Source organism: Neofelis nebulosa, chromosome X (assembly GCF_028018385.1).
Source record: "Neofelis nebulosa isolate mNeoNeb1 chromosome X, mNeoNeb1.pri, whole genome shotgun sequence".
Lineage (NCBI taxonomy): Eukaryota > Metazoa > Chordata > Mammalia > Carnivora > Felidae > Neofelis > Neofelis nebulosa.
This window is the reverse complement of record NC_080800.1, coordinates 34,683,347-34,707,458: the sequence shown is the minus strand read 5'-3', so window position 1 is coordinate 34,707,458 and position 24,112 is coordinate 34,683,347. Positions and strand designations below refer to the sequence as shown.

Sequence of the window (24,112 nt, the reverse complement as noted above, 5' to 3'; positions counted from 1 at the left end):
ACCACGGCCCCAGGCAGGGATGGTACGTGTAGAGGTTGGGTGCACAGGCTCTGAAGCCAGACTCTGTGTTTGAATCCTGCCTCTACTGCTTATTAGCTGTGCTACTTTGGGGAAGTGACTTAGCGTCTCTGTGTGTCTGACCCCATCTGTAAAATGGGGATGCAGAGAGCACCTGCCTAAGTAGGGATGTTGTAAAGATTCAATGATATAATAGACGCCTCGTGCTTACACCAGTGCCTGGTGCTTAGTCAGAACTGTGAAAATGGTGCCTCTTACCCCCAGGTGAGGCCATTAAGATCGTGTCATGATGCTTGGGGCACTTATGTCAGGGAAAGCCGCTGACCACACACCAGCGGAAAAGCCAGGCAGCAGGAAGCCGCCCCGGCCTCTGGGCAAACCTCAACCACTCAGTATCCACAGCTCAGCCGGCCTCCAAGGACCAAGGTGGAAACCAGCTTTCTCAGCAGGAGGCAGACAACCGACTTCCTAGCTGTCGGAAGTGGGGGGGGGGGGGCGGTGAGGAGAGCTACGCAGTGTCCCTCCTTGGGGGAAGGGGGGGGATTCTTTCCCTGGACCTGACGTCTCAATCCTTCCAAGCTCCCTCCCTGCTCCCTCCCTGCTGCTCCTTCCACCGCCGCCGCCGCCGCCGCCGCCGCCGCCGCCACCACCACCACCGTCAGGCTGACGAACCTCCCAACCTCCCGTGTGGGGCTGGGAGAACTGCCAGGAAGAATCCGCGCAGCAGTGAGCTCCAATAATGCTAAACAATGGATTAATTACACTGCTCGCCTGTTTAGCTGCAGCTCCCGGGGTCGCCCGCACGTGTGGTCACAGCAGACAACAGGTGCGAGACGCTGGTGAACGCATGGAGCCGCCCTCTGCCCCCTCTCTCCTCCCCCCGCCCCAGCCCCCTCGCCTCCTGAGCACAGTTCAAGTCCTCCAGCCTCCCCCCTGCCCCCGGAGACATGAAAGGCTTTTGTTCCCTCTCTTCCTTCCCGCCTTTTAAAGGGGTTTCGTGCTGGGAGTGTGGCTTGTTTTCATAGCCCCTTGGGGCCATAGGATGGAGAGCTCTAGGGGGCGAGGTGAGACTTCTTTCCAGGAGGGCATCTGGCGTGGGGTGACGGCTGGGCTGGCACTGCTCTGAGCCCACCTGGCCAGGCAGGGAAGAGGCGACAGCTGCTTTATGCTCCTACGAGTGCCAGCTTTCCCGAAAGGAGGTCAGCCTCGGAGACCAAACTGCTAATTAGGTCGCATTCTGCTTCCTGCTGCCACTTTAATTTCCACCCCAGAAAACCTTCAGCTGTGAGTCCAAGACCATCGGCCCCTTTCACCCAAATGCAAATGTCTTCGAGGCCTCTCTGGCTGGCCAGCCTTCCGGCTGGCAGGAGCACCAGCACCAGAACTCTGCATAGTACAGGAGCTTCCAAAACCCCAAGTCTGCCGGGCCCTGGGGCTGCTTTGAAGGCAGGCAGCCCACAAAGACTACAGAAGCTGGGTGTTCTGAATGAGCACTGAACCACAAGTCAGAGAGACCCTGCGCCTAGTTTTGATTTTGCCACTGACAAGCTGGGGACCTCGGGCAAGTCACTTCTTCTCCCTGCACCCGTTGCCTCATCTGTAAAGGGAGTGCGTTGAATCACCTCTCCCACCCCTGAGCACCGCAATTCTCATGATAATTTAGATCTCACTTCCAATCACTGAAGCGCTCGGTTTTTATCGGTGCATCCCTCGCAGCAGCCATCGATGTGTATTTTCCCCCTTTTTCCCCTAAAGACTGAAGCCCCCAGATTAGGTGGCCGTCACTAGTCCCCGCTTGCCAAGTGGGAGAGCAGGAACAGAGAGATCTTCTCCCGCCCAGGGTCTCTCTCCGGGCAAGCTGAAACTCTGGGTCGTCACCAATCCAATTGCTTTTCTCGGGTGGGTTTGCATTTTCAGCCATACGTGGCGGGTACCATGGTGTCCACATTCTCCCCCCCCCCCCCCCCCAGGCACTCTGGCCCTCAGCCACCGGGACTGGCAGAGGCCGAGTCCCACTCTGGAGACTGCTCTTGGCTGATGGGGAGGCCTCTTTGGCCAAAGTCACAGGGCCTTGCAGGGTGAGCAGAAGGCGGTACAGAGACCCAGCCCCTTTGCCTCTATTCTATGCCTATAAGGCTATCCCTCTGCCTCATCCTGCTTCCCTCCCTCCCTATAGGTGTTGCTCCTGAGGGCAGAGGGCAAAGGGTGCTCCCGATAGACTTGCCACACGTGCCTCTCTGACTCAAAGTGTCTCTCCCAGGAAACCCAAACTAAGATACCTCATTTCTTTTAGGGACCGACCAGAAAGACCGCATCCCTAGGTAAAGGAACCGTGCTCAATGGACGGGGAACAATTTCCTTCCCGAATGCCCACAGCTTAGGCAGTTACCTTCTGGCAAAGTGAAGGGACAATCCGTTGAGTCCAGTTTTACAACTGTCCCAATACTGTGGCGCGTCTGAATTCCTTTCCAGACAGGACACGCAGGTTTGGGACGCCCACACAACACTGAGATAGACTCCCCGAAGCACACACGCCTTAAAGCCCTCGACCCCGGCCAGGGGCATCCTCCCTGTGTCCACTCGTGCCACTTCACCCTTGCCCCGTGTCTCAGAGCGGCCCTTGCGACACACTCTGATCCATTGCGGCAAGACCTGCTGCCCAAGGGACTCCACGGAGGGAGGAGGTTCCAGGCCCCACAGATAAGGGTTTGGAAACAGGTGCTATTTTCTCACTTTGCTCACGGCTGAAGATTACCGAGCCAGACGGGACCGTGTCTCATCAGTGCACGTTCATTTCTAATATGCTGGGTAATGGGGGTCGACGTACAGTCCACCAGCTCGCGGGGGTCATCGGCTCCAGGGTGGGGAGTGTGCAGGTACGCCGGGAGTTTCTGCTGAGGGGCCCCGTGTGAACCCGCCCGGCTCTCAACCCCTGACCAGCTCCAGACCTGGTGGAAGGGTCTGCTGAGAAGAGCTGCTCTGTCCGAGAAGGCTGACTGGTGAGCCGACACAGGGGGCCGGTGGTGAGGTGGCGAAGATCCACGGGTTATCGAGAGAGGTGGCGGCACAATGATCTGAATGATTTTAGAGCTGGAGGCAAGAGAAGTCATGAATCTGGAGACATTTCACGGAAGCAGACTCGGTGAGTGACTGGCTATGGGGAGGGAGGAGGGAGAGGCAGGTAAGGACGGTGCGCGGGTGTCAGGCTTGAGGGACCGGAGGATGGTGCAGGGATTCAAGGTCAGGAGCAATTCATTGTTATTAGGGACAAGGGCCGGGAGCAGGCCTCCAGGGGCAGGGGAGGAACTCACTTTGAACAGGCTGCGGTGGAAAGGGCCATGGGACTCCAGGGGAGCACAGGGTCTAAAATTCAGGAAAGAGGTCTGGGCTGGCGGTGGAGATGGGGACACATGAGAATATAGGCAGATAGCGGTTGAAATCCCGGGAGCGGGTAAGACCACCGAGAGAAGAGGGCCCGGGGGCAGAATCTGGCGTGTTAACTCTTAAGAAACAGCCAGAGTGTGAGGAGCCTGCTAGCAGCCAGGGAGGTCAGGGGTGGATCAGAGGTCACGAATGCCAAAGGGAACATCATTTTCTGCGTGGAGGGTGCCAAAAGCTGCTGAGAAGTCACATGGGCAGAGAAATGGAGAGTGACCCTGGTAGGGGCGGTGCCAATGGCATGTGGCCAACCTCAAAGGCGGGAGCGGCAGAAAGTCTTGAAGCGAAGTAGGGGCCCGTGGGGGCCAACGAGCCAGTCACAGAGACCCTGACCGGAGCACAGAAGGCAACCCGGTCCACGGCAACGCACGCCAGAAGCTTTCGATTGGAAAGCCGTTTCCCTGACACTGAACTCAATGCCGGTTCAAGAGACGACGCGGGCCTCGTGCGTCCCCAGGTGTTCCTCGGCACCTTGGGACGCGCGTGTATCCAGTCACCTTGTGAGCACTCTCGGGGAACGGGAACTAATGGGTCAGCCGACCACAAGGCCCACAGCTGCCTGCCCAGGCGGGGAAAGGGATGAGAGAGCCCACCCCACCCCCGGCCAGGAGGCGGTGGCACGAAGGGGAAGCCGACGGTGCTAGGCCCGACATGTTGCCCGGAACACTTCAAACTTCCCAATTTTAAGACCTTCTTTTAGAGAGGTGCCTTTTGTGGCTTTTTGTCTCAGGGGGTGGGGGAGGAAAAGAGGCCTCTCTTATAAAAATAAGGCCTCTACCCCTCCAAAGTTCAAAGTCAGTCCACCATCTAGGAGGAACATCTGTAGAATAGGTTTTGGGATGGGGGAGTGATCCTTTATCTTTACCTCAGCAGCTAGTCTTGGAGGTGGTCTCCCTTTAAAACTCTGGCCCCGGCGTGCATAAGAGTGCCAAAAATGCCTTATCCTTTGTTTTTTAAATGCTTATTTATTTATTTTGAGAGAGGGAGAGAGAGAGAGAGAGCAGGGGAGGGGAGGGTCAGAGAGAGAGGGAGAGAGAGAGAGCAGGGGAGGGTCAGAGAGAGAGAGGGAGAGAGAGAGAATCCTAAGCAGGTTCCACGCCATCAATACAGAGCCTGACGTGGGGCTCGAACTCACAAACCATGAGGTCTTGACCTGAACTGAAATCAGGAGGCAGCTGCTTAATCAACTGAGCCACCCAGGCACCTCAAAAGGCCTTTTCTTTTAAACTATTCACACTGCTGGGAAGGTTACAAATTCTCAAAGTAAAATCTCCTAAAATGCCAAGGGCCAACCAAATTAAATGAATATACACACAAGTATCAACAAGCTATGTTTACTAAGCTTCTAGCTGATTCTTCACGCAGCCCTTGGGCCCATTTCCAGGGGCTTCAACACCCCCAAACAGTACCCTTTTTCGATTCCTCCTTTCGCCTCCCTGCCCACCGCCCCCCTCCCACCTTCTTGACTTCCTTTTCCTTTCCCAAGTGTAGGTCTCCTGTCACCCAGACCTTCTGGGGCTTGACGATCCATTCCTGGGGACCTCTGCAGCCTTCTTCAGATTCCCAGCAGCAAAGAAATACCTTAGGCCGGTGGTTGTCACACTGCAGCGCGCATGAGAATCCCCTGGAACAGAGCACGGAGCCCGGCTGCACAGTTTCTGATTCAGTAAGTCAGGGGCGGGACCCAAGAATTTGCATTTCCAACAAGTTCTCAGGTGCCGCTGCTGCTGGTGTAGGCCCAAGTTGATCACTACTGAGTATTTAAGCCACTTTGCCCTGCTTCTATGCCCACGGTGTCACTAATCAGTCAACATTCACTAGTCTACTAACCCTGATCATGGCCTTGCGACCCTTCTGTTCTCCAGGCTGTGTTCCAGAGAGTCGTTAAACAGGTTCAAAGGTCAAGATGCTTCTGCTCCTGCTGCCGCTGCTAATATCTAATATGCCCAATATAAAAAATGATACCACCACAGACCTAGTTGCTCAGGCAGAAAGCCTGCACGCCATCCTGGATTCTGTTCTCTCTGTTCTACTCTCCGTCCGTCAGCAAATGTTGCCAGCTCTAACTGTAAAACAGACCCTGAGCCTGACCGCTTCTCACCCTGGCACATGCCCCCGCCTCTCCTGCCTGACCCTGGGAGAGCCGCCTAATAGGTCGCCCTGCTCCATTCTTACCCACCCCGCCATCCACTCTGCGTACAGCGGCCAAAGGGCTCACTTCAAAACAAGTCCTCTCTCTCTGTTCTCACCGTCCAATGGTTTCTAACAGCTTCAGAATAAAACTGAATCAAAAGTTCCTACTGTGGCCGCCAAGACTCAAATGATCTAGCCTCTGCTCACCCCTCTGATCTCGTCCCCTTTTACCCATACATACGCACGCGCGTGGGCACAAACACACGCACGCGCACAGACTCTCACGGTGCTCTCCTAGTGTGATCCCAGCCGAGGTCCCCCGGAACTTGCTCGTCCCCGTGCCTAGAGCACTTCCACCCCCATTGCGGTGGGCTCACCGTCTGGCCTCAGAGGGGTCTTGCCGAGCCCCCACCTCAATTCACCCTCCCACACATTCCCTAGGCCCCACCTTCCTTTCTTTCCCGTCACAGAACTCATTATCTGACAGTATGTTACACACTTATCTGTTTGCTCTTCCCTCCCTCACTAGAGTGCGGGCTCCGTGGGGGCAAGGACTGGATTCTTTCTCCCCACCACCACCACCCCCACCGCCAGATCCCCAGTGCCTGGGACAATGCCTGGCCCCAAGTACACGCTCAATACATAGTGAATGAAAAGGTTGATTAACATGTTTACTATTACATGCTAAGAACTTTGTGAGAATTATTTCAATTAATTCTCATCATGACCTACAGGCTAGATATGATTATCAGCGTTTTATGGGTGAGGAAACCGTGCCCGGCAGACTTAGGCACCTGCCCCAGGCCCCACCTATAGGAGACAGCAGAGCCCAGATAACAAGTAAAGCCTCTTTGGCCCCTGCACATGGTCCCTTTTCCTGACTCCTCACCCAGGACGGGACCAAAGCTGATTTCCCACGAGCGCATTAGCGCGCTCACCCCCTAGCACAGATTATTTTCCTATTTTTACCTGGCAAAGAATGAGGCTCCCAAGAGTAGCTGATGCTGATGGATGAAATAGATGGAGAGGTTCAGAGGGACAGGTTCTGCTCAGGTGGGGAATCGGGGAAAGGGCCAGGTGGGGCACAGAACGGGACCGTGTGCCCTGGAATGGAAGTGACACTCCAACAGGACTGGAGAGGACCCCACATGGACGACGGGCTGTGTTAAAGACAGACACGTCCATTACAGCTTTGCTCCAGACCAGTCTGGGCTTACCTCGGGCAGCACCGGCATACTTCAGACTGGGTCCGGCCACGGTGGGGGAAAATTGAAGGCCATCGTTATTCCGCGAACACTGATGGAGCACATACTCTGTGCCCGGCACCGTGCTGTCAAAATACGTGCCCTCTGCCATCAGCCGTGTCAAGTCAGACCCCCACAGCCCCTTTCTCTCGGGCCCTTTAGACTGTTTCACACGCCTCTCGAGAGTCCACACAGTATTCTAGCATCATCCTCACTTCACAGCTGGGGCTATTTGTTGCAGCAGCCGGTCCCGCACACTCTTCCAGGACCTCTCTGATCTCTCTCCTTCCCTTCACAGACACAGCTCTGGAGTCGTCCTCACTTTCTGCACGGCAATCAGTCAGCAGCGTGATGGTCTCCATATTGCCAAGTCAAGTGGATACATTCCGGGCCTCTCTTCCTTAGCTTCTCTTCAGTATTTGGAACTGCTGACATGTCCACCACTCTGTGTGTTTTGATAACACCACTCTCCCAAGTTTATCTCCTACTTCTTGGCTGCCTTTCTCTTAGTGCCCTTTCTAGGGGTCTACTTTAGTCCTTTCCTCGTGTCCTGAGGGTTGAGGCTTTCCTGTGCTTCCATTCGAGACCCTCTGCTCCTCTTATTCTAGAAACACCTTCCAAGTGACTTCTTTCAACCTATAGCTTCAACTACAATTATACCAAGGTTCTCCAAATATTTTTGTTCATGCTATTATTTTAAGTATTCAGCATAGACCCCTCTGTGTGTATAGCTATTTATTTATAGGTGACATGCATGAATTCTTGTACTTATTTACTCTGTATGTTATAAAACATTTATAATAGAAGTGTGGGAAACGGATACAAATAAATCTAAATAGAAGCTCTAATCATTTCTTCTCCCATCGAAAGGATTATCTTGCTATACATCCTTCTCACAGACTACTAGTTGGCATACACAATTGCCTACCAGATACTTGTTATCATAGAGGTACGCCAAATTTAAATGCGGCATGCACAAAACTAAACTCATCATCTTTCTTCCCAAAACTCTGTCCTTCAGGAGAGTACCAGATGATGCTGGAAAATAATATGTCAGGAAGCAGAGAAGTACTCAAAGGCTACGGGAGATATGCCAAAAGGACACAATAATTGGCTTAAAGGGGCTCCCGCTAGGCAGATTTGGGATGACTAGAACATCTAATATATATATATATATATATATATATATATATATATATATATATGTATATGTGTGTGTATGTACACACACACACACACATATATATATACATATTTTTTTAGAGGAATCAAGGAGTCCATAGTAATTCTTTTTTAAAAATGGTGAGGGGGTGGAGAAGTAGAGAGGGAAAGCTCTTCTTCATAGATGAAGGCTAGCTAATAAATGTATGAGGTATGAAAAATTTAGGAAATCAATATGTTGTAACTGACAACAGGGTAACTGATTCAGGCAAGGATCATTAACGGGTGACAACTGGTAAGACATTGTTCACAACCAGATATTTACACAGTCACATAGCATCACCCCTCCAAATTACTGATTAATTACAAAGGGGGAAAGGTGCTTTTTTCGGGGAGAGATCAAACTTAGCATCACTAAAAAAAAAACATAGCATCATTAATAATGAGACAAACAGCTATTAGGTGCCTCCTGATGAGACACAGCAAGAAAGATATAACACTACCCATGTAGAATGCTCGCCCACAATGCACAACCTGAATCCTACCCTGAGGAAACAATCAGCCGTACTCAGACTGTGGCTTGTTGTACAAGGCAACTGGCCTAGGCTCTTACAAAAGGTCATGCATGAAAGACACAAAAAGGCAGAGAGAACTGTTGTAAATGACAGGAGACTAAAGAGATGTGACTACTGCGTGCAATTCACAATCTTTGAGTTCTAGATTTTTTTTAAAGCTATTAAGCACATGGGGACATCTGGGGAAATTTAAATATGGGCTGTGTATTAGAGTATATGATTGGTTTGAGGTTGCATTTCTTGAGAATTGCAGTTTTGTAGGAGAATGTCATTGCTCTTATGAGATACGTGCTGATGTATCTAGCTGTGAGGTATCACAATGTCTGCATCTTACAAATGGTTCAGTTAAGACACGTTTCTGCGTGCGAATGTGGACACATTGCAAACCAGAGAGGGAGGGAGAGGGAGAGAGAAGGCAGATGCAGCAAATGTTAACAACTGGTCCATCTAGATGAAGCGTAGAGAGTTATTCACATACTATTCTTTCAGCTTTTCTGCAGTTTAAAAATTTTCAAAGTACAATATGGGGAAATGAGCAAACAAACTTTGTCCCTGCTCCTAACACAAAGGTTATCAGGGACCAGATTAGAAAACGCTTTATTTGATTAACCCAAGGGTATGAACTTTTTCCTGAAAGCTAAGGAAAATCATGGAAAGAGTTGAGCCAGAAACATGACACGATCCGATTAGATGCAGGAGGCGACAGAGAAGGAAGGGCACAGTGGGACTCCATCTTCTGGTTTTTTCTTTGTTCTCATCTGTCCATCTAGATGAATATGCTCTAAAGAGTCTACTTTCCAAATAGAGGCCTCTCTCCTCAGTCTGAGCCTTAGCACGTGGAGTCCCATGACAAGTGACTTGGTTCAGACCCCTGTCCTTGTCCCTCGGATGACTGGTCTCCACCGAGGCTCTCCCAAATCAGTGTGCAGCTGAGGCTGGAGCAGTTTTTCTAACATACAAGCATGACCAGAGCATTCCCTGTTGAAAACTTTTCAGCGGCTCCTCCGGGGGAATGTTCAGTGTCGTTGGCTAATCACCAGTAGACATCCTGGCCCGGTGGCTGCCTGCCAACCTCTCCAGCTGCCCCTTCTGCCATATCCCCATGCCTGTCCTATGTCCCGCTAACCTGCGAGCTAAGCCTCAGATGTGCCCTGTTTCTGCACACCCTTGGACCTTCGTACAATGCTTTCCACTCCAAAGGGAGTGCATCTCTGCCCTTCTCTCTGCTTGGGCCACCTCTACCTGCCCATCAGAGCCTAACGTAAGCAACCTCTCTTCTGGAAGCCTTCCCTGACTCCAATGGAGTCTCAGCTGCTTTCACTTCCTGTTCCCTGGCATGCACTTACAAACCGTGCTGCTGCCTTTCTTCTTACTTGTATCTCTTCCCCATTAAACTTGAAGTCCTTGAAGACAGGAGTCATGTTTCACCGGTACTGATATCTGTGCCTGGCAGGCGGTGGTGCTAAATAAACGGTGAGTGAATGAATGAATGAATGAATGCGACATGCGCGAGGGTATCAGTTAGGGTTCTTCAAGTAGAAGCCACAGGAATGAACTGGGGCAGAAAGAGGAATTCACTAGAAGGATGATCCACATTGTATATATACATGGGACCTGAGCAACAGATCTCGGGAGGAAAAAATATGCACAGATTCCCGACCTTGAGGAGCAGAACATTGTCAGGAGTTTCTCAAAGTCACAGCCATTGGAAGAACTCAGCTAATACGGTTATTATTGCACAATGAAACCACGCCTGCGGTTTGCTTTTCTACGTGTATCCTCAAAAGCGCCCTACAGCGTACAGCAGACGCAAGGGTGCAGTGGAAAGATGGCCTGGATTCCAGAAGCTGAGAGCTGGGGTCTCTGCCCCTCACTCTCCAAGTTGTTCAGACACAGACATTGAGCTCAGTGACTCTTAAGGGCCTCCTAAGATCACCTGTTGTTCCGTTCCGTGGTTGCAGAAGAAATATTTTCAGTGTCGAGGCTTCAAAGTATCATTTGTTTCTTTGGGGCCTGCCATTGAGAGCGCCAAATAGCTTGAATTCACAGGAAAAAGGCTGTCCTCACATCTGCTAGGACTGCCTCTTGCCTCCCTCCTCCGTGAGAAGTGCCGCCTGGGGTGTTCTGCCCACTTCTGAGGTGGGCAGGAACCTCATTCACGGCGAACCAGCCGCCCCAGTGCCCCGCTTTCACCTCTGGTTTACCCACCAGGAGCCGACGTTGTCTTAACTGGCAAAATGCCTGATTTCTGCTCTCCCGGCGTCCCCCTCCCAGCCTCTGCATGGCCCCTGCTATCCTGTCAGCTGGTGAGGGTCCGTGCGGTGTGGCGACAGATAATGTGTCCGGAAAAAGGATGCCTTATCACAGTCACTGGCAGGTTAAACTCACACCCGAGAAGCCCCAGGTGGTTCTTCCTGGCCCCGAGGACACAAAAGTTGCTGTTCTCTACCCCTTCACCTTCAGCAGACTGTGGCCTTTTATCCTTCATTACAGTCACTCCTTTGTAAACCCTCTTTGCCAAAAGGCCCGGGACCAAGGTCTGGGGCCAAAGGCACTGCAGTCACCCCAGCCACGGAGAACAAGCCGCCTTTTGTATAACAAACACCGATGAAGTGCTGGATTTACTTCTAGCACCTTCCGAAACAAGGGTAACCTATTTCTGTCACCCGAAGGAGTTCAGCCTTTAACAGGGGAGGGAAAGAGCCAGCAGACAGCTACACTCGTGCTCCCACAGGAGTACGCGAGAGTGGTCGCGTTAAATAACGTGACGAGAAAATTAACTAACCCCCTCAGGGAAGGGTCTCTCTGCGGTTTTTCTGCCAAGAGCCACAGGAGTCGCCCCAGAGGGTGCCTGCCCCGAAGCCGGTTGGCCTCAGGCTCTGGACTCCTCCTCTCCACCGGCACCCACCTGGCCTCCGCCGAGACCGGGGCCTCCCGTGGCGTTTCACGCAGGGATACTCAGCCTTTATGCATCTGGAATGTGCTTTCGCCTCCTGGAGCTCCGGAGGGCATGCGTCTGAAGCCCATAAATATTGTAAGACCCCCCCTGCACGTACTCCGGCAGCCGGGGGCTCGTCCCAGAGCAGGCCCCCGTGGTTTCAGCAGAAAGCTACTGGCTCGTCATTCAGAAATACGACCTGCAACTGACAGTTCACAAAGACACCGTGATCTCATTGCTGCTCAGGGCCCGGGGCCCGTCCCGCTTCTCCCCTGCCCCCCTCCTTCGCTGCTTTGCTGGCCTCTGACCCACCTGACCCCTCCACGACAGCCTTCTTTCTTGCTTCTTGGTCCGAATTCACCGCTAGAATGCTCGAACATGTCTGCGTTTCCTCCTGCTCCACACTGCCTTTGATTGTCTGGCGTCTGGCTTCGTCCTTCTACTCGACTAGCAGCAGTTGCCAAATACTTCGCCCCATGGCTTTCTCCACAGAGACCTTTGTGCTGTTGGCATCCCTCCTGGAAGTGTTCATAGATTAGGTGTCTCTGGTGACACAGTGGTCACCATCGTGGTTGTCTTCATGATCACCATTATCCATAAATGACAAATAATTATATCTGAATAGCACTTAGTTGCCTTTAAAGCACGTTCACGTGTATTTGCTCCTCATGACAATCTTACCACGTGTATAAAGCAGCGTTATCGTTCCCATTGCACTGATGGACCTGGTGTCCGACGGAGTAAGTGACTTAGTCAAGACCACCTAGTGCTGGAGCTGACCTCGAATTGAGGTCTCACTTCTGGTCAACAGGTGGTGCCATGTCTGAGAAAGAGCACATGTTGGGTAACAGAAAGGTTTGGGTTCTGATCCCAACTGGGACTGGAATGTGGCCAGGTTTTTCTCCTCTCTACGTGTTCCCATTTGAGAAGACAAGGCTCACTGTGTGCGCGGGGCACACTTTAGAGGGTTCTGTGAGCATGAGAGACCCAGTGCGGGAAGGTGTGAGGCCCACCTAACCCCCTTGGAAACCTCTGACCGCCTTTCCTCCTCCTCAACTTGCCCTTCACACCCCGCTATTGGACTCAAGATATACTTAATTGTGTAACCAGCCCATCAGCGTTCTGCCCCGACTTGGGAATGTTTGGCCCACCCAGAGAGGCTTCCCTTGGCTGCTGCTGGGCCAAAGACCGAATTGCTCTTGGCAGGAAGCACAGATTCCTCCCGCCCTCGAAGCAACATGCACATCCCAAGTGCTTACAGGCTGTAAAAATGTAGTATTACACATTCGATACCAAGTAAGCCTTCCCTTCCTTCCTTCTTCATGAGTTTAACCTGATTCCAAGCTATTAAAATTCATTTGGTGAAATGCCTCCCCAGACAGATCTTAGCAGCTTCACCTTTAGCGAATGTGGCTGACCTTCCATTTGGTGCAGTAAAGTGGAAGAGCCGGCAGGCTGCGGAGGGGAGACAGACCTGTCTCTAAGTCCTGGGCTTCTGAAGGCTGCTTTACAGAGACGCGAAGCCTCGTTCCGATTCGGGAACAGCTCAGGACAGGAATAGACGGCGGCCGGGGTGGAGCCACATGGCTGCACGCCCGCGGGTGTGTCCCTGCGCCCAGAAGGAAGCTCTGCCACCTTGCTCGAGATGAGGCCAAGCGGCACCCTCTGTTTGGAACGCCTGCTTCTCATTCAGACGACTCCACGGAGCTGCAAACCCTTTGCTCTGATGGATGAAAATCAGCTTTGGAATGGGAAAGCACTTGGAGTCACTGGGGAATGAATATAATCTCCAAAACACATTTACTGCTCACATTCAAATAAAGATTAAATGATTCCTTTAATACTCATCAACTCTATTAAACTTCATAGAAGCAAAACCTTTTGAAATAAATTAGCCAGATACTTGCTGGAAACAACAGGCTTTTGAGGCTGCGTTCTCCTCCGCCATTACCCACCTTCCCGGCAGCCCAGGCAACAGGCATGATCGAGAGGAGGAGGGGACAACAGGGAAGCTCACTGACACACGCGCAGGGCACATCCCGCGTGCCTGGCCTGGTGCAAAGCACCATGAGCGCACCACGTCATTTAATAGCCCCAACCAGTCTGGCAGGGAGCTACTCATGTTAAGGCCAATATATAAGGAAGAGCATGGAGGGCCAGACAACAAGAAAACGATACATCGGGGTCTCAAAAACGCCGTACTGATTCCAAAAACCCTGCACTGCTCTTCTGTTCGAATCCACGCCCAAGCTAAGCACGGGCATCTGTGCCACGTTCTGAGCATTTAGAGCTCAGTAATGAACCATTTGCATGCTGGAGTCTGAGCACTTGGTTCAAATCCTCTCTCTGCTGCTTTATCGTTGTGACTGCTCAGGAAGATTGTTTGATCTCACTGAGCACTGGTTTCCTCATCCGTTAAAACTGAAGATGGTAAGGGTCAAATGCAGAGCACGGCACCTGACATGACAGAAGCAACTGAAGTCAGCAGAATCGGAAACAGACAACTGCCTTAGGGCGGGTGCCCCAGCAGCAGACCCCCAAGAGAAGGATTTGGGTACAGGGAGTTCGCTAGGGAAATGTCCAAGGAAAATATGCCAGGAAATAGTGACAGAGTGAAGTGTGAGGGAGGATGGAAGGACACTGACAAAGGGGACATTGATGATCAGGCTAACATTGTAGACAACTGAGATTCAGTCTTGCCAGGCACCTCTGGGAGACGCTCTAGAGCTAATGCCTCAGAATGGTTCCACTAGAGGGAAGAGGAAGCTGGCGTTTTCGCCCTGCAGCTCGCCCCTCGGCGGCTGCTCCTGAAGGCATCAACCCCTCGGCACTTCTGGCCTGCCCGTGCTCCGGTGAAGAAATTCCATCAGGCGGGGAGTTTGGGTTCCTCACAAGATGACATTGGTGGCAAAGACTATAATGGAAAGTGTTGGAGGAATCTGGGCAGCGTGGTGACAACATCTGTTGAAACAACTCTGAAGCCTCACTTGATGCCTGTCTTGGTCACCGTGGGCTGGCCCCTTAGCAGGTCCTTTAAGGAGTTGGGGCCCAGGACCGGAAAGCACCCACATCTATGGTGCTTCCTGACAAGAAGCTTCGACATTCAACAATGGCTCCACGTGAGGACAGATTTCTTTTTACTGTAGAGATGATTTCCAAGACATAGACCATGGTGTGTGTGGTGAATGGGGACCCCTGGAGCAGCAGTCATAATGACAGAGGCCACCCCAACTTACCTGTGACCCAGCACCCTCCGTCACTGGCGGTCCCTCTCCTGCCCTGGGCCCTGTGCTTTAGAGGATCCGCTCCGGCCTTCCTCCTGGGGTGGGGAGTTTTGAGGGGCAAGGAAATGTACTTAAGACTTGCACATGGCCTTCCCCCTGAGAGTGGATGACCACTGATGTGTATCCTTAGCCCCCAAAGTGGCCAAGGAGTGGCTATCTCCAAAGCGGGGTGACGGAGCTCAGACACGGAGGGGGGCTCATGGGGCCTCTTGCAGTGTGGGCTGGAGCCAAGGGTGGGAGGAGGAGGACACAGGCCCACCCTTCCATGCCACCACGAGCCAGTGAACAACTCCGAGGAGTCCGAAGACTCTAAAATCAAAGCTGAATTTCCAGATCACTATGAAGTTATACTTGTCAAGGCAAGAGAATGGATGGCTTTTACTTAACAATGTATAAGCTTAGTTATACTTTGTAAATAGTCAGAGTTTTGCACATGTTAGGGGTAGCCCCGGGCCTGGGGATGGTGTTTCTGCATCTTACCAAAGAGCTCATGAATCCAGTCTACCTCGGTCTCGAGGAATCTGCCCCAAAGTGATAATTAAGTAGATGAGAATGGAATCTTCTATAAAGCTCCCCCTCTCAATAAAAAAGCATCCCAAGTATGAATCAAAGACTGTTCATTGTGGAGAAAGAGGAAATACACATGCAAATAAAACGCTCATAATTCCACTACCGTGATAGGAACATCAAGTTGTTATTGATTTGTTTGCTTGTTTTGATGAATGTGCTATAAGGTAGCTACAGAGTAACATAGGCAACTGTATGTTGGTCATCCCAAACTTTTCAGCATGAAAATTTTCAAAAATTTTCATTCAGTGAGCAATGTGATTTTTGCAGCAATCACATAATATTATTAATATCGCCATTAGTATGGTGTCTTATTAGATTAGCGATCATCTAATCCCATTGTGGAAAATCCTTCAAGAAATAATTTCTTTCTGTGGCTTCTTGAACAAAAGCCATCACGACCCATGAAAGTTATATTGGCTAGAACTGTAGGAGGAAGAAAAGTATAGGAAGGTGCCAACTGTTTAAACCCCAATCCCTAAAAGGCTGATGGCTTGCAATGGCCATGGTGGGCAACGGATGAGCCTGGGCGGGGGGGGGGTGGGGGGGGGTGGGGGGGGTGGGGCGGGGGAGAGAAGGATGTAGAGCCAGGACGTATACACTCTCTTCCTCATTCAGGAACCCAGTGTTTGCTAAGTGCTCACTGTGTGCGAGACGCAGTGCTATGCCCTGAGAAGCTCACGGTACAGGGATGGACACTTGTTATTTTTGTGGTCCAGCATCAGGGGATCCTTCATTTGTAGTAACAATTATCCCTCTGCCACTCTTAGCCTACAAGGCTCAAGAAATTCGCCTCCATTACTAGACCCTCTGAGTAGGACACGTGACCGCTTTCAAACCAATTAGACACTTCCATCCTCCAGACCACTGTGATTGGTGAGAGATGGGCACATGATACGAGCCAGGCCAATCAGGATCAAGAAGACTCATGTCTCAGATTTTTACTGGAGCTTCGGGGAAAAGAAGGCTCTTTCTCGTTTTGGCGGGAGTTCTGAGATTATTTAAATTTGAACTTCTGGAGGAACCACATATAAAGCCAGAGAGCACAGGAGAATGGAGCTCACCCAGAAAGATCCTGGAGACCTTGTCAGACAACTGAACTAAGCTGCAACGGAAGGTGGGTTTTTTAGTGACACGAACCAATAAATTCTCATTGTGGTTTAAGCCAGGTTTTTAATTTGGGTTTTTTGGTTTTTTTTTTTTTTTTGGATACATGCAGTCAAAACAGCCTAATTGATACAAAAACAGGAGCAAATAATTACCATATAACGTGACCTGTCCTGAGGGGTGGGTTCTGGTGAAATTTCAGCACTCTGGGAGAAAAGACTATCTCTTGGAATTTCCTCCTCCTCTCTGGGGAACTGGGGAACTTCAGGGGGTGTGACGTCGAGCTGGGTATCGGTGGATGAACGGGAAGTGATCTAGCAGAAGAATAAGCAGAGGGCTCTCACAAATACAATACGTTTTTTATGTAGGACCTGGAAGACCCCGTGATTTGGGTGCTAGTTAGGAAATAAGACCTTTTCTTGAGCAAGACCCTTCGCTGATGTAAAACCCTGGACTTCCTGAAGAAAGAGCCGATCCCTGGATTGTGCTCGGAGAGTGTTTCTGAAGCCCTCTAAACCCGGAATTGAACCACTCAACACCAGGTGAGCCCTTTGGCCTTCACCTCCACCCCCTGCCCCTGACCCTCTGAGCACTTGGGATCCAGGTGCAAGGTGAGTGGCCACTTGCCTCATTCGGGTCTTCCCCTAAGCAATTCACTGCGTTACTCTCTTGTCTTGTTGACAGTTTCAATAAAACCTCTACCACAAAGGCATTTTACTCAGGTTGTTAACTTTGCGGAAGGTTCAAATCACCCACTATTTAATTCAAACTTTCAGGGATTTTTGTTTCTGGCGTATGAGCTCTTGCCTCCTTATTACGGCTTGCCTGCATTCTCTTTGCTTCCGGACTTTTTTAAAGGTAGCACAAACCTACCTCTTTCTTTCTGGCTTTATCTATTCCGAGGTATGAAGGGGCATGCAACCAATGGGTCCAAGTTCCAGGATTCTGCAGGGGTCCCCCATTAGGGACTCAGAACTTAGTGCACTTGCCATGTGAGTCAGTGCAGCAATTGGACGACTCCCCTCCGGTGAAGTCCACAGGAGACTGTGCTGGAGGTGATTGTGCTGGCACCTGGCAACTCTGATCGCTTTGCATAATCCGCAAGTACATGCAAGCAGGGCACGTTAGTGCTGCAGAGTCTGAGACCATCTAGTCTAACCCTCCAGGAGACACGAGGGACCGAGGCTCAGGAAGGGGGAGGGATTAGCCAGATCAGTAAAGGAGAATGAGGATTGAAATCCAGGCCTGCTGGCTTCTAGGATTTTTCTAGCATCTCAAGCCTAAAAAGATTTGGGAAGGAAGGAAGGGAGGGAGGGAGGAGGGAGGAAGAAAACAATAACTATGATACCCAAGTGGCATGCATTCCACACTTTTTGTTCAGTATTTTGTGACGGATTCAAGTGCATGCAAATGAGCTACTTTAGCTCTTCTGTACTAGCGCCAGTCTCTCTCTCTCTCTTTCTCTCTCTCTCTCTCTCAGACCCTTCAGCAACCATCTCCCTACAGCCAGTGCAACGAGCTCTACCAGAGGGTACGAAGCTGGGACTTGGATGCTTATAGTGAATGAAGTCAGGCGACATTCCCCCCCCCCCCCCCCCCCACACACACTATATATCTCTCCACTGTTTGAATAGCCCCTTCTTAGGGGATAAGAAGATTCCTGGGTAAAAAGAGTCTTGGGGTTCAGACACATGTATAATATCTGATATTTATCTGGAAGCTCTCTGATAGAAACATGATCTCCTAGAAGGCAACAGAGCCCCTGGGAGGGAAATCCCCATAAGGAAAGAAGTGAAGACCATTCCAGAACAGGACCTAAATCTCCGAGGCAAACGGTGCTTTCTGGATAAAACATGAGGGCAAACAGTGGTAGGACCCTGCCACCCTGTAGATGTGAGTGCCCCCCACCCCCTGCCATGACCAACCGAAACAACGGTAACACTCAACTCTAGAGCACTCTGTGGCTCAAGCAACCTTGCCATGGGACCCTCGCCCCAACTGATGATAACACTCTTTACTTTGCAAGACCCATGATGTGGCATTTCTGCTTCATCACCTCAAGGCTCAGTGGAGTCCCAGCATTCCCGGCACCTGCGTTGCCCCTGGGGCACAGGGTGGGAGGGCCAGCATGGAGTGATATTGCTGTTAGAAGTGTGGGGGACAGAGCTAGGAAAGTCTGGCTTGGCTTAAAAACAGAGACTCTCCCATACCACACGTTTCATCTCTCATCCTCTCAGGAATAAATAAGTCATTGAATGTATAAATAATATAGCATAAGTTACTTCACAAAATATTATTTTATATCTACCTTGGGTCCCCAGCCTTCTTTAGGAATGTGAATTTCTGTTAGTAGTTTTTATGACTCTGAACCGTATCAGAGTACACACAAGATAAGGAGTCCAAAGATAGGGTCTGAATACCAGCATTGTTACTAATTAACCACATGACCTTGGGTTAGTCACTAATCCCAGAAATTCTTAGCAGAAGTGTCTGGAAACATTCAAGGGTGTTATTATCAACGTGAGGTGTACCTCAAGTAATTAGCTAACAATAATAGCCCAGTAGTGAGGTTTGAAAGCAACTTAAAGTATTAAGAGTGAGTCCAAAGTAATGCCAATAATTCCATCATTCTAATTTACCTGGGTTATTACTGCGTCTTCTCAAAGAAGAGAGAAAGCGTCAGGGAAATTATAGCCAGCATCATGGGGACCGAACATGACCTTCCACTGCCTGTCAAACCAGTAGGGGATGCACAGAGGAGCTTGATGCCCCGTGACAGACATGGCCATCTGAATTAACTGATGGTATCTAAAACATCTTTTATATATTAAAATAAAAACACCGGGGCGCCTGGGTGGCTCGGTCGGTTGAGCGTCCGACTTCGGCTCAGGTCATGATCTCACGGTCCGTGAGTTCGAGCCCCGCATCAGGCTCTGTGCTGACAGCTCAGAGCCTGGAGCCTGTTTCAGATTCTGTGTCTTCCTCTCTCTCTGCTCCTCCCCTGTTCATGCTCTGTCTCTCTCTGTCTGAAAAATGAATAAACGTTAAAAAAAAATTTTTAAAAAACACCAATGCCTTCCAAAAGAGAAAGTGAAACGTGCAGGAATTCTCAAGATCACCCATCGACCTGGGGCTGCTTGGGGCTATGTACCCGGGCACTTGGGGTTATATATTCTTTCTCCTTGGCCAACATGGGTCTTGAGGTGGGAGGTTTCTGAAACTCTTAAACCATGCCTCCGCCAGACCAGACAGTTACTGTCCCGTCAGTATTAGTTATAATGATTACAGATTTTACAGTACCCATGAGTTGTGATTCTACAATTGCTTCCATTTCTCTTTAAATTTCACCCAATGATAAATTTTTAATAACAAAACTGCAAGGAAAGACAAGAGGGGAAAAAGCGGTGCTTGGGTTTCTATATTGCACACGACTGAGAAGGGACTTAGTAACATTTTCGTCTGTGATACAACAGTCAACTTCCAAAGAAAAGGAGGACAGAGTGGTAACACAAGTGCAATTGTAAACGCTCTTCATGTTTATAATAAGATGTTAAGGCTCTATAAGTTGCACCTTTTGTGATCTCAAACAATAAAGAATTATTTATATCTTTCTTTCAATTTGCATGCTCATTGCTTTATTAAATTTAGTTATGGAATGAATGGGAGCCTGGAAAAATTTAAGACTCGTGTTTTCAAAAATAAGTTCCCTTCAGGAAAATTTGATTGGGTACACTTTTGTCCTTGTGCGGACCTCAAAGGCACAGAATTGGATGCATCATCATAATCCTTAGTTCAACATATGCTCTGCCAGATTTTATTTGCCAAAGATGGCTGTCACCATACCTCCCTCTCACGTGCTCATCAACCATGTGACCTAGACACTCCTCCCGCAGAGTGGGAAGCTGTCTGTCCTCTCCCCTTGAAACTGGGCAGGACCTGTGACTTGTTTGTGACCATAGAGTAGGCTAGGTCTTCTGCCTTCTGGAACACTAAGCTGGAACCCTGAGCTGCCATGCTGTAAGGAAGCCCAAACTAGCCCCCAGGGTGACACCACATGGGGAAGTCCTGAGAATGCATGAAGAGCGAGACCTCAGCTGGCACTAGTCCCAACCACTATCTGATTGCAATCACATGAGAGATCCCAAGCCAGAGTCACCCTAGAAACAGTAATGATAACCGCTGGTGTAGCAAGCTAGTAAGTTTGGGGGTAATTTGTTAAAGAACAATGTTAATGGAGCATACACTATTGCCATTGATCCATGAATGGTTCCGTGGATTGCTTGAGGGATTCAAAATAATGTGGTACTCTTATGAGCCCTGATTGACCATCTCTCTGGATTTTTTTCTTGATAAAATTTGGTATTATTTAGGGGCACCTGGGTGGCTCAGTGGGCTAAGTGTCCAACTTCAGTTCGGGTCATGGGTTCGAGCTCTGCGTCGGACCCTGTGCTGACAGCTCAGAGCCTGGAACCTGCTTCAAATTCTGTGCCTCCATCTCTCTCTGCCTCTCCCCTGCTCACACTCTCTCTCTCTCTCTCTCAAAACTAAACACTAAATTTTTTTTTAATTTGTTATTTTTTTAATGTTGATTTCATTATTCACATATTTCTAAATTTTGGGTGAATATAATGCCTATTTCTGCCTCACCCCCCCCCAAAAAATGTTTATAGTACTATTTACCCTGGAAACATGAATTTCTTCTAAACTTGGTCATGACCTGGAGAGTGCATCATGCATGTGAACTCTTCTAGTCCTTGAACCCCCAGTAGCTTAAAGATTAGAAATTCCTGACTCAATCCCCGGGAAGCTTCAGTTTCCCACATGTAATGTGGCAGAGTAATATTAACCCTGCCTGTCTCATAGGGTTGCCGTGAGCAACTATTTAGAAAATGCTGGAGAAGCATTTATAACTAATAAGGATTTGGTATCATAAAGCTGTATTCTTTTTCCAGTTTCATTATGTGTCTTTCATCATCCTGTCTCCTTCTTCGTCTGAAAAGCACAGGTTTCAACCTCTTTCCCACTGTGTGAACTTGAGAAGTTGCTCTGTAAATGATCCATTGTCTACGTGGCATACATTTGTACATTTCTTAAGGGCAGGATCAGAATCTTCTGTTTCTTCACGTTAGTGATGTAGTAATGCTTTGTGTCTAATAATTTTTCCCCACCCATGTGTACCAAATCTGGCCTGGCATTCCCACAAAAACTGTAAAACAAAACCGTGCATGGGTAGGGCATGCCCAGCTTGGATCTCATTTTAGGAGGGGTCATTACTGAAAGACCACGAGGGTCTCATTAGGAGGTGGCTTTGCCCTCAAGGCAGCCCCATGGCATGGCCCCTGAGGACAGCTTTAGAAAGATCCTGTCGTGCCAGTCCCTGAGATTTCTAGAACTAACATCCAGATGTCCATCTGCTGCACAGACATTGTGAGGGTTGTTTTTGATGATGTGATGTTCCTAATTTCTATTCACAGGTTATGTATGTTCCCTGTTTCCTTTGGGAATTAAAGCTGGGGTCTTGGGTGTGGAAATCTCCAAAGAGTTGGCGACATAATTCCCGGTCTTCAAATCTCACATTCAGCTCAGCCCCTAATTGCCCACAGAACTTCTGTTTACCATGCAAGGAAAAGGGACCACATGAGCCTTTTTTACCTATAGGCTGAGACCTCCTTGCGGAACACTGGCAATCTCGCCTTGGGGGATATTTCGCAGCTCATTATTTTTTCTCTTTAGATACGGTAGCCTCACTTCTGCTCATTAGGCTCCTTTCACTACATCATTGCTTTTCTTTAATGTGGCCGGTCTATTAAATAGCCCTCACCTGGCAAAGCCCCCCAGTGTCCCGAGTGCAGCTCCCCTCTCCCGCTTTCATGACTCAGTTTGGACGTCGCTTTAATAAGAGTGGCCCCGGCACCAGCATCCCCCGTCTCCTCGAGCCACAGAGCCCCTCTGCAGCAGAGGTGGGGGGGATATCAGAGAACTCGGAGGACATGCCACTTAGTGTTCAGAGGTTCCTGAAGGCTTTCACAGAAACGGAATGAGGCACACCGGAGGAACAGCTCTGAGCAGAAATATCGGCATCCCATTTATTCAGCGCTACCAAATATCAAAAGGCAATTGATTAAATATTGATCTGACAACTGCTTGAAAAGGAGCAGGTGCGTCTCACAATCTGGCAAGAAAACAGGGTCAGGAACACTAAATGTGGGTTCTGCGAAAGCATGTTTGCAAAATCCCCGTGTCTTCTTGCCATGATTAAAAGGCTTGTTAGTCATGGGTGAAATCCTATAGAGGGGATGTGCTTCAGCGTCAGCGCATATTAAAGCTGCATGAAATTCATGTTTCTTCTTTAGTCAGAATCCCTCAAACTGACCCAACCGGTGCAGTTCCCTTTGTGGTCAGATCAGCTTCTTCGGCCTTTTTCTGAAGGTCACCCCTTGAACTGAAACAGACCTTAAAAGGCCAATGTTCTAGTCTTTGTAAGTACAGAAACCCACTTGAGCTAGCTCAGGTAAGAAAAAACCAGAAACGTGTGTGTATGTATATGCATGTGTATGAGCGTGTGCGTGGGGGTGTGTACGCATATACGTACACGTAGACATAGATGGATATGGATACAGATATGTATATGTCACTAACTTCAAGCCAAGGAGTCTTCAGAAAGGAACTCTCCTTCCCTCCTTCCTTCTCTCCCTCCCTCCCTCTCTGCCCACATGTGGGTTTTTCTTCCATTTCCCCACAGGCCACAATCCTCTTAGCTCACCCGTAACTGGCTTGACTTTCACTTTGGTTTCTCCTGGCGCACTCCTGTCCAACCCTCCCTCCCCCCATCAATGGCATGTTACCATTACTGTAGGCTAGATGGCAATTGTGAAATGGTTGTCATTGCCCTTGTGCATGCAACGCTGGTCATAGCTATTCATGTTGTCATCACTTCAGTTGAGATCTGTGCATTGCTGGTGCTACACATGCTAAATTGAATTGCTGTTTAAAATGTCTTCAGAAAGATTATACTATGATTTAGCATTGAGATGAAAAGGTATCGTGTACACAGAAAGGCATGTAAACAGAGCGACGGGGCATAAATTTGATATTAGCGAAGCAAATATTCATCATTGGAGGAATGGTAGCAATTTCATTTTTTTTTTTTTTTTTTTTTTGCAAAAAGCAACAGCCAAGTGTTTACAAGACCTCAGTAAGGAAGACATCTACAAGTAGATGAAGCTGTGTTACATTTCGCTTCTGAGACACAAGCAAAAGGATTGCCTATCTCCTGTCGAGTAATGCAATCAAATGCAGAAGACATTGCCAAATCCTTCAGAACCAACAAAAGAAACTTCAAAGACATGAGAGGCCGATGTGACCAATTCACCAATTCGCATGTGGAACAAGATCATTGTTACGACGATGAATACCCACTTGTCACAAATTGGTCAGCTTGTAACACCATGTGTTTCAGCCAAGGGAAAAATAATACTATTCATTGGATCAAAAGGTAAAGCACCAGAATCAAAAGTTGCCCAAATGGCTGTCAGCTTCTCGGAAGGAAATCCTGGACACAATAGTAGAGCCCACTTTGAAGAAATGCCACATCACTGATGTTTTGGGGACATGGAGAAAAATCGTCTGTGGAAAAGCACAGACACC

At 49.4% G+C, this 24,112-nt stretch overlaps 1 long non-coding RNA gene across 5 annotated transcripts in view; it reads right to left on the bottom strand.

Annotated features, from left to right (window-relative positions):
- Positions 1-9,149: 9,149 nt before the first annotated feature.
- Positions 9,150-24,112, bottom strand: part of LOC131502001 (uncharacterized) — a 221,388-nt gene continuing 206,425 nt past the window's right edge. For all 5 annotated transcript variants that reach the window (XR_009256946.1, XR_009256947.1, XR_009256948.1 and 2 more), the window contains 2 exons: positions 11,820-12,025; positions 9,150-11,712 (listed from right to left, as the gene is read on the bottom strand). This is a non-coding gene — a long non-coding RNA (uncharacterized LOC131502001). The remainder of the gene's footprint in view (positions 11,713-11,819; positions 12,026-24,112) is intronic.